The 7,059-nt window shown below is 38.0% G+C and overlaps 1 non-coding gene across 1 annotated transcript; it reads left to right on the forward strand.

The window, feature by feature from the left end:
* Positions 1-4,459: 4,459 nt before the first annotated feature.
* Positions 4,460-4,566, forward strand: LOC122703563. The gene has a single exon (XR_006343523.1). It is a non-coding gene; the product is annotated as a U6 spliceosomal RNA (small nuclear RNA).
* The last annotated feature ends 2,493 nt before the right edge of the window (positions 4,567-7,059 follow it).

A 7,059-nucleotide genomic window follows, 5' to 3' on the forward strand; every position in this document is an offset into this window, starting at 1 on the left:
ATGACTACTGGAAAAACCATAGCCTTGACCAGATGGACCTTTGTTGGCAAAGTAATGTCTCTGCTTTTTAATATGCTATCTAGGTTGGTCACCACTTTCCTTCCAAGGAGTAAGCGTCTTTTAATTTCATGGCTGCAGTCACCATCTGCAGTAATTTTGGAGCCCAAAACAATAATGTCTGACACTGTTTCCACTGTCTCCCCATCTATTTTCCATGAGGTGATGGGACCAGATGCCATGATCTTAGTTTTCTGAATGTTGAGCTTTAAGCCAACTTTTTCACTCTCCTCTTTCACTTTCATAAAGAGGCTCTTTAGTTCTTCCTCACTTTCTGCCATAAGGGCTGGTGTCATCTGCATATCTGAGGTTATTGATGTTTCTCCTGGTAATCTTGATTTCAGCTTGTGCTTCTTCCAGCCCAGCGTTTCTCATGATGTACTGGGCATATAAGTTAAATAAGCAGGGTGACAATATACAGCCTTGACATACTCCTTTTCCTATTTGGAACCAGTCTATTGTTCCATGTCCAGTTCTAACTGTTGCTTCCTGACCTGCATACAGGTTTCTCAAGAGGCAGGTCAGGTGGTCTGGTATTCCCATTTCTTTCAGAATTTTCCACAGTTTATTGTGATCCACACAGTCAAAGGTTTTGCCATAGTCAATCAAGCAGAAATAGATGTTTTTCTGTAACTCTTTTTTTTTTTTTTTTTTTTTTTTTTTTTATGATCCAGTGGATATTGGGAATTTGATCTCTGGTTCCTCTGACTTTTCTAAAACAAGCTTGAACATCTGGCAGTTCTCGGTTCACATATTGCTGAAGCCTGGCTTGGAGAATTTTGAGCATTACTTTACAAGTGTGTGAGATGAGTGCAATTGTGTGGTAGTTTGATCATTCTTTGGGATTGCCTTTCTTTGTGATTGGAATGAAAACTGATCGTCTTTCATTGTCATATCTTTTTGCTTTTTCATACTGTTCCAAATTTGACTTTGGAAGCCAGTGGGATTTGATTACAGAAGTTACACAGTACTGGCCAAACAGACTCTTGGAGGGCACAAACAAAACCTTTGCACACCAGGACCAAGAAGAAAAGAGCAGTGACCCAAGATGAGACTGACGCGGACTTGCCTGTGAGTGTCTAGGAGTCTCCGGTGGCGGCATGGGTTGGTGGTAGCCTGCTGCAGAGTTGCAGGCACTGAGTGTGACAGTGTGTCCACAGGACATTTTGTTGGAGGTCACCATTACCTCTAGCATAGTTTGGTCTAAGGCCAATGAAAGTTTGGTCCAAGGTCAAAGAACAGGGAGGGAACACAGCCTCACCCATCAAAAGAAAATTGGATTAAAGATTTGCTAAGCATGACCCAGCATCAGAATAAGACCCAGTTTCTCCACAGGAAGTCTCTCCCATCAAGAAACTTCCATAAGCCTCTGATCCTTATCTTTCAGGGAGGGGACAGAATGAAAACCACAATCACAGAAAGTTGATCAAACTGATCTCATGGACCACAACCAATGAAACCAAGAGTCATGGGCATGTAGGGTCACCCAAGAGGGGCGGGTAATGGTGGAAAGTTCCAACAAAATATGGTCCACTGGAGAAGGGAATGGCACACTGCTTCAGTATTCTTGGTTTGAGTACCACATGAACAGTATGAACAGTATGAAAATGAATGAGAGGCATATATTTTGGACCTTAGAATAACCATAATAGTTCCAACAACACAACACACAAAGATATTAATGGGATGTGCAGCAGGAGAAATAACAGCAGATCTAATACCACTCTCCCCTGATAAGAAAGCTTGAAAAGGTTTTGCTTAACATGAAATGAAAGAAATAAGAAACCATTCACTTATTGTGATGCCTTCAAAGTGATGTAGCTTGAGAAAGAAAAGGCTTAAAATGGTAGAATTTAAGATTGGTCAGAAAAACTATATATATATATACTAGTGTGTGTGTATATATATATATATATGTAAGATATTTCAATGATTTCATATTAAAAAAAACAAAACTTATTACAGGTTGTTTTTATTTGCTTTATCTATTATCAAGGAAGATGAAAAGAAGTATTTCAAGTGTCACAGATTAGACAAAATTATATTTGGTTTAAAAATGTTATAAGGATGAAACTAGGACACATGCATCTATCACCTCAACTAATTACCTTTGTAAACAATGGCAATAAAGTAGGTGCAACATTGATAATTAGGCTTTTAACATTTTCATTCAACTTATAATCCTCTGTGAAAACAATAGTTTCTATGAAACAACTACTATATATGTTCCCCCAGCCACACTAATTCCAAGGATTCTAAAACAGAAAATCCATTAGGCAATTTATACATGTGAGTAGCATGAGAAAATAAAGTCAATTGATTCAGAGGTTTGTTTCCTTCTTATATTACCCAAATAAGTGAAGTGCAGAAATAAAAGCCCCAGAGAAACCAAGGACTCTTTTGTTGACCACACCTCATAGCATGCCGGATCTTATTTCCCCAATCAGGGATTGAACCCACAACCCCTGGAGTGGAAGGAGGAAATCCTAACCACTGGACCACCAGAGAAATCCCAAGCCAAGGACTCTAAATTCTGACATTCTATTACTATGAGCCTGGAAATCTTGCACCACATTTCAGAACCTCTAGTCCACATGCAAACTTTGAACAATATGTACATTCCAGTTAGATCATTTAAAACAAAGACAAAACTAAAGATTCTATTCGTACCAAATTAACCTTCATGGTCAACTTAGAGATATTTTCCAGGCTTCTAAACTAATTTTCCATATCTGAGATCCTGAAAGAAATTTATGAAATCACTTAATTTGCCTGTCTGAAAAAAAGCATGCCCTAGACCCTTTGCCTGTTTACATTAAAGTGAATTACACAATTAAGGCCCCCTAAAATGAAATTAAATGATGTTTATCCTTGGAAGGAAAGTTATGACCAACCTAGACAGCATATTGAAAAGCAGAGACATTACTTTGCTGACAAAGGTCCGTCTAGTCAAGGCTATGGTTTTTCCAGTAGTCATGTATGGATGTGAGAGTTGGACTATAAAGAAAGCTGAGCACAGAAGAATTGATGTTTTTGAATTGTGGTGTTGAAGAAGACTCTTGAGGGTCACTTGGACTGCAAGGAGATCCAACCAGTCCATCCTAAAGGAAATCAGTCTTGGGTGTTCATTGGAAGGACTGATGTAGGAGCTGAAACTCCAATATTTTGGCCACCTGATGTGAAGAGCTGACTCATTTGGAAAGACCCTGATGTTGGGAAAGATTGAAGGCAGGAGGAGAAGGGGATGACAGAGGATGAGATGGTTAGATGGCATCACCGACTCAATGGACATGAATTTGGATGAGCTCTGAGAGTTGGTGATGAACAGGGAGGCCTGGCATGCTGCGGTTCATGGGGTCACAAAGAGTCTGACATGAGTGAACGACTGAACTGAACTGAACTGAAAATGAAAATGAGTTACATTACAATATAGACTGTCATCCTCCTCAGTGTCTTCAGGTGTCTAGGAAGGTAATCAATGTAGTGATACCATCTTGAAACCTGGGTTTTCCAACAGCACTTTTTAAATAAAGAGTTCATTGACTCAATTCTTCATGCCACACACCAAAACTTCATTTAAAAAGCTGTTGTATAAATTTGAGGCAACTGCCTTAAGGAACCAGACACTCAGAATATCAGGCATATAGAGGAGATATTATTTTTTTGAAAATGGGTTGTGAACTTTGAGTCAAGTGTAATTGTAGAAAATGAAACTCTCCCTTTGGTATTGCAACCTCCCCATCACCAACTTTGAATTTTCAGTTTTGAATTTCACCTGTTGCGTGATGAACACCTTTGCTTGCCACTGTGCAGACTAAGAATCTCCACCAGAGCCCTGCTACAGAGAGATTACAATCAGAAGGGTATTCTGTATGCACAGCAGCACTAATGAAGTCACGACTGGTAGAGGAGTTACTAGGATAGTGAACGTGAAATTGTTAGTGGCTCAGTCGTGTCCAATTCTTTGTGACCCCATGGACTATAGCACACCAGACTCCTCTGTCCATGGAATTCTCCAGGCAAGAATACTGAAGTCGATAGCAATTCCCTTCTCCAGGGGATGTCCCTGACCTAGGGATTGAACCCAGGTCTCCTGAACTGCAGGCAGATTCTTTACCACCTGAGCCGCCAGGGAAGCCCTATACTAGGATGGTGGGATAACTGGAGCTAGGTTTGTACCTCCTCTCAAAATGGATCTCAAAGGAAAGTTAAGATATACACGAATTAAAATGCAGGTGGCTAGAGGTTTATATGCCCTAATGTACAGCTATAAATTTGGATAGCATCTTTGAAATACAAAAGTAGTCCACAATGGCTTTATGTAAATTTCAAATTATAATCTTAGATTAATGGGCCTGCTTATTGGCAATACTCAAAATGTTTTGCAAAAGCAGTTCATGTTGTGCTCACTTCGGCAGCACATATACTAAAATTGGAATGATACAGAGAAGATTAGCATGGCCCCCGCACAAGGATGACACACAACACGAACCTATGCACACCTTATCTCCAACAAAGGAGAAAAGGATATACAATGGAAAAAAGACAACCTCTTTAATAAGTGGTGCTGGGAAAACTGGTCAACCACTTGTAAAAGAATGAAACTAGAACACTTTCTAACACCATACACAAAAATAAACTCAAAATGGATTAAAGATCTAAATATAAGACCAGAAACTATAAAACTCCTAGAGGAGAACATAGGCAAAACCCTCTCTGACATAAATCACAGCAGGATACTCCATGACCCACCTCCCACAATATTGGAAATAAAGCAAAAATAAACAAATGGGACCTAATGAAACTTAAAAACCTTTGCACTACAAAGGAAACTATAAGCAAGGTGAAACGACAGCCCTCAGATTGGGAGGAAATAATAGCAAACGAAGCAACAGACAAAGGACTAATCTCAAAAATATACAAGCAACTCCTGCAGCTCAATTCCAGAAAAATAAATGACCCAATCAAAAAATGGGCCAAAGAACTAAACAGACATTTCTCCAAAGAAGACATACAGATGGCTAACAAACATGAAAAGATGCTCAACATCACTCATCATCAGAGAAATGCAAATCAAAACCACAATGAGGTACCATTACACGCCAGTCAGGATGGCTGCTATCCAAAAGTCTACAAGCACTAAATGCTGGAGAGGGTGTGGAGAAAAGGGAACCCTCTTACACTGTTGGTGGGAATGCAAACTAGTACAGCCGCTATGGAGAACAGTGTGGAGATTTCTTAAAAAACTGGAAATAGAACTGCCATATGACCCAGCAATCCCGCTTCTGGGCATACACACTGAGGAAACCAGATCTGAAAGAGACATGGGCATCCCAATGTTCATCGCAGCACTGTTTATAATAGCCAGGACATGGAAGCAACCTAGATGCCCATCAGCAGATGAATGGATAAGGAAGCTGTAGTACATATACACCATGGAATATTACTCAGCCATTAAAAAGAATTCATTTGAATCAGCTCTAATGAGGTGGATGAAACTGGAGCCAGAGTGAAGTAAGCCAGAAAGATAAAGACCATTACAGCATACTAACACATATATATGGAATTTAGAAAGATGGTAATGATAACCCTATATGCAAAACAGAAAAAGAGACACAGATGTACAGAACAGACTTTTGGACTCTGTGGGAGAAGGCAAGGGTGGGATGTTTCAAGAGAACAGCATCGAAACATGTATATTATCTATAGTGAAACAGATCACCAGCCCAGGTGGGATGCATGAGACAAGTGCTTGGGTCTGGTGCACTGGGATGACCCAGAGGAATCGGGTGGAGAGGGAGGTGGGAGGGGGGATCAGGATGGGGAATACAGGTAACTCCATGGTTGATTCATGTCAATGTATGACAAAACCCACTGAAATGTTGTGAAGTAATTAGCCTTCAACTAATAAAAATAAAATAAAATAAAAAAATACTATGACTCAAATATTGCATCTGGAAGTTATTTCTATAAATACAAGAAAATCAATAATGTAAGATACAAAAAAAAAACAATATTATTGTAGATTGTTAGAATTTTATAGAAGCCCTCATTTCTCATTCTAAACAAGTCTTTGCCACAACAATTAAAAAGAACTCCATCTCTTAAAAAAATAATAAATTACTATTAAAAGTCTTTTCTTTGATATATAAGTCTTACAAAAAAGTTCATCATACTTCAAGTTAATTTTACATTGAACAAAGAATTTCTCTATTAATAACACTTGTTTTTTATCTGTTCACATTTATTCCTAATTTTTACTATGAAAAATAATATGTAATAGTACAACAAGCATTCTTAATTATGTATATGTGTGCATGAGTATACAAATCAATGCAGGTGGTTTTATGTTGTATTGTCAAGAGTGGAATTATTGTTTCAAAATAAATATATACTTTAAAGCTTAAAAAAAATTGCAATGCATTCTGCATTTTGCATGCATAATCACATTCTTACTCTGGCAAAACCCCAACAAGTTGTTACCATCAGTAGAAAGTTTAACAGATTAGAAGTCCTTGTCAATCATCTACTTCAAACATGAAGGTATTATTAGTAAGTAGCATGGTTAAAAACTTCCAAATTCATATGCCATGTAACACTTTATGATTAGAAAAAATCAAGGTAAAGCTCACAGACAATGAAGAGATCACCATATCTCATAAATAAAACAGAGGTACTTAAGTTCATTGGTTAAGATTTTTCCATTTATTTCAGATGTAATAAAGCACCCCTCAATTTCTAATCATGAAAGCTAAAGAATGCTTCCTAAAGTTTTAGGGTTCTATAATCCATTCATCACAGTTTAAAGTTCAAAATCTCACTCCTGTTTATTGAGAACTCTGATAATCAACTGAGCAAAAGTATAATATTGCATGAAATGTCAATCATACAGAGTAATGAATGGTGAATTTCAACCTTAATGTAGGGTTTCCATTTCCCAGCCCTGTATTATTTCTCCTATAATGTATTACATCTTAATCTGTAGTATAAAGGTGGTCTCAT

Source organism: Cervus elaphus, chromosome 1 (assembly GCF_910594005.1).
Source record: "Cervus elaphus chromosome 1, mCerEla1.1, whole genome shotgun sequence".
Lineage (NCBI taxonomy): Eukaryota > Metazoa > Chordata > Mammalia > Artiodactyla > Cervidae > Cervus > Cervus elaphus.